General features: G+C 50.9%; 1 protein-coding gene across 1 annotated transcript in view; it reads right to left on the bottom strand.

The window, feature by feature from the left end:
* The window catches only part of LOC105561829 (protein dimmed-like), a 12,112-nt gene extending 10,089 nt beyond the window's left edge, over window positions 1–2,023 (bottom strand). The window contains exon 1 of the mRNA XM_012012172.1: window positions 1,066–2,023. The gene's annotated coding sequence lies outside the window, so the exon portion shown is untranslated. The remainder of the gene's footprint in view (window positions 1–1,065) is intronic.
* Between the last annotated feature and the right edge of the window lie 1,623 nt (window positions 2,024–3,646).

Here is a 3,646-nt window from a genome sequence, read left to right as displayed (position 1 = left end):
GTTGATTGGTTGCAGAATAGAAAAGATCTTGAGTGTTTAGAAATTTTCTATTCTGCAACCAGTCAACACGCTTGAAAAATTTGTCGCACGACAAATGTAATAGCTTTAGGCTGGTAGCATATTTGTCGTATGACAAATTTTTCAAGCGTATTGATTGATGGCAGAACAGAAAAGTTGTCGTGTGTCTAAAAGTTTTCTATTTTGCAGTCAATCAACACGCTTAAAAAATTTGTCGTACGACAAATGTAATAGTACCCTTAGGCTTGTGTTACATTTGTCGTGCGATAAAGTTTTCAAGCGTGTTGATTGGTTGCAGAATAGAGAAGATCTTGAGTGTTTAGAAATTTTCTATGCTGCAACCAGTCAACACGCTTGAAAAATTTGTCGCACGACAAATGTAATAGCCTTAGGCTGGTATTGTATCTATCGTATCACAAATTTTTCAAGCGTGCTGATTGGTTGCAGAATAGAAAAGTTGTCGTGTGTCTAGAAATTTTCTATTATATACAATATTATAATAGCACCCTTAGGCTCGTTTTCTACTGCTGCACTGGCGAACTAGCGCAATAAATTAGAGCAAGACGAGTACATGTATTTTTTTTCATTCCTTGCTGCACGAATTGTCCAGTGTAGCAGTAGAAAAACAGGTGTATTTTCGAATTGAGATGAAATCTACCGCCGAGGTGTCCAAACCTGTCTCGCCCTATCTACTAATTGTCCTAAAAACCCATCGTGTAAACTTGCCCTAAAAGACTATCCAATAGACTGTCCGCTCTGGGAAGAGCCACGTGTCGCGAGAGAGGTTGCGCAGGCTGCGCTTCGCGTATCAATTATATTTTCTTTTTCCGTTCGCACGTAGAGATTGCGCGCGCGCGCTAGAAAGCCACTCCGCAGTCCGCGAACGAGGCCCCGTGATTCCGACGTCGTCAGAAGAACGTCGCGGTTCCGGAACTCGAGCGGCCGCATTCCGGAGCGGCGCAAAAGTGCGGACGTGTTCGCGACGAGCGGGCTCTCGTCGCGAATGTAGAAATGTAAAAGGAAAAAAGAAGGTAACAATGTATTTACCTCGTCGGTCGATTGTTCTCCATCAGTGCACCGTGTAAGTGCGGCGAGTGCACGCTCACTGAAACTGGTATCTGGTACCCAGCGCGCTTTTCGCCGCCGAACGTCCCGCACACTTTTCCTTTCACACGACACTCACTTGATCTCCTGCCACTAAATCATCGTTCGCTACCTTAGCCCGCGAGCCCGCTGCCCTCGGCGACCCTCGACGAACGCCCCTGTCAATCGCCGCTGTCAGTTTCAAACTCGGGAGAGCAGTCGACGTTGTCGCGTCGACGGCGATTATCGGCGACGACGATAAGGAAATTTAGAAAAATGTCCAAGGAAGAGAGGTGGGAGGGAAGAGGAGGACTCCGGATCACTGTTACTCGTCGCGATCGCGAGCTCCCGTCCTGAAAAAGGGAGAACGAGAGGGAAAGAGAGAGAGAGAGAGAGAGAAGAAGAGAAAGGGAAGAGAGCTCCGCGACGGAGAGCGCACAAATCCGAAAAAGTCGAGAGCGAGGCTTTATCAGCGACTACGTGTGCCGATACCAGTCAGGGCCGGCCGAGCGCCCAATGCGGACTGACTATAACTGTAAACGATCACTTGTCGGCGAAGTGAGCGAGGAGGCCCCACCGGGTTCCCTCGGGGACTCCCGCCACTGGCATGAATACACTCGCGCGACAACGTGCCAGCGAGAGCGCGCCGCGCCGTGCCGGCCCGGCTGGTATACCGAGAGGTACCGGCGGTGGACCACCTTGCGGCTCCCACCAAACCAGTTCCCGCTCCAGAACCGCTTCCACCTGCTGCTCTCTCGCGCTCTGAATATGCCCCGAATATGCGCCCGGGCGCGCCCGGCCGATTACCCGGCCCGAAAGTCCGAAGAAACAGCCTTCCACCGAGTAACGCTGGGAGCTGGAGCCTCGTTTAAAAAACCACACCCTTGTTCTAATCCCGTCCCGAGGTGCGATCATCCTCCGAGGTCTCCCGGATATTCCGATCTCGCGATGCTTATCGCGCCACGTGCAACCGGCTGCTCGCTCAGCGTTAGAAGACTCTTCCTCTCGACGGATGACGTTTGTCAATCTTTTTCTCTCTCTCTCTCTCTCCCCCCTCTCTCTCTCTCTCTCTCGCTCGCTCTCTTTTTCCTCTTAATCTCTCTCCTTTTTTTTTGCACTACCAGGAAGTGTGACACTTGGCGTTATGTAACCACGCGACTTCCGCAAAATGTGTGGAAACCTGTTGCGCACTTATCGTCGCTGTAAATAAATTGTCGGCTACCCAAACGTATCGTGCACCTCTTCCTTCGGACGTTTGTCATCATTAATTTTTTGCACGTGACAGTTCCGACTCGATTATTATTCCCAGGAGTAATAATCACCTACGAAGTGTCGGTCAACGGGTTCTTCCGCTGTGCGTTGCAATTGATTTTCCTTCACTCGCGTTTGCGATTCACCGATTCATTATTGCGACGGGAAACGGCGGGGCCTGTTTTTAGACGAGTCAAACTTTCGGGGAAAATATTTTCTGCCATTTTTTTCCAAACAGACTCCGAAACACTTTACTTTAAACCGCGATTTAAGGCTCGATCGCAAAAATATGCAATCGGGAAAAGACGTAATAAGAAACGACGGCGTTTCTCGAGATTTACGAATCATCTCGGGACCGATCAAAGAAACCGATGGGAAAAAGTGAACCGATTTTTATAATCGCCGAGCGCGCAGGAGTTAAATTACATCCAACTCAATTATTTGTATCTCGCGCGGATCAACGTTTCCCGCCTTGCCTCGTAAAAATGCGTATGTTCTTAATATCGCTGCGATCCGTGAGTAACTCCTATCGGAGTTTCGTGGCTCCTCCTCCGAACCGGTTCCCGACGATCCGCGAAAAAAACGAAAAAAAAAAAGAAACTGTTATCTTCAAAGCGCCACGAAGCTCCCGGCCGCGGACCGTACGCTGCAAAACGTGTCGCCACGCTGGTTGCGCACGGCGTATTGTAAAAGAAGAGAGATAGAGAGAGAGAGAGAGAGAGAGAGAGAGAAAAGGAAATAGAAACGGATCGGCGGAACATCGAGCTGCGTTTCCGTCGAGCCGCGCTCCGTCCCGCGAAACGCAAGAGCGCTCGTCGCGGGGCGCGGCGCGAGGATCGATCAGGATTTCGCTTCCTAACCGGAACACTTTCGTCGCGCTTGCTTTCTAGATCGCCGTCGATAGATCGTCCGGTCGAGGCGTTCCGCGACATAACGGTACAGCGGAGAGGAGGCATTCCTGAATCGCCGGCCGAACGTTGCACGAACGTCCGTTCGTTGTCCACAAGCCGATGATCACGCATCGGTCAAGGCCCCTCTTCCACCTTTTTCCACGCCGCTACCTTCTTCCACATTTGTACGGGCGAGCCACCTTCACCTTCTCTCCGGCATCGCGGCGTCCTTTCTTCTCTCTCTCCCCCCTCTCTGTTTCTCTCTCTCTCCCCCTCCTCCTCCTCCTCCCCCTCTCTCTCTTTCTCTCATCTCCGATTCAATCTCGTTCTCGATTTTCCCCCTGCCTCTCGCGCCGCGCTCCGGTCGACAAACGAAGGAAAATGCACGAGTGCGTTCTACGTTT

Source organism: Vollenhovia emeryi, unplaced genomic scaffold (genome assembly GCF_000949405.1).
Source record: "Vollenhovia emeryi isolate VEMERY1.0 unplaced genomic scaffold, V.emery_V1.0 DF939199.1, whole genome shotgun sequence".
Lineage (NCBI taxonomy): Eukaryota > Metazoa > Arthropoda > Insecta > Hymenoptera > Formicidae > Vollenhovia > Vollenhovia emeryi.
Note: the sequence above shows the minus strand (reverse complement) of the source record. Positions and strands in the feature narration are given on the sequence as shown.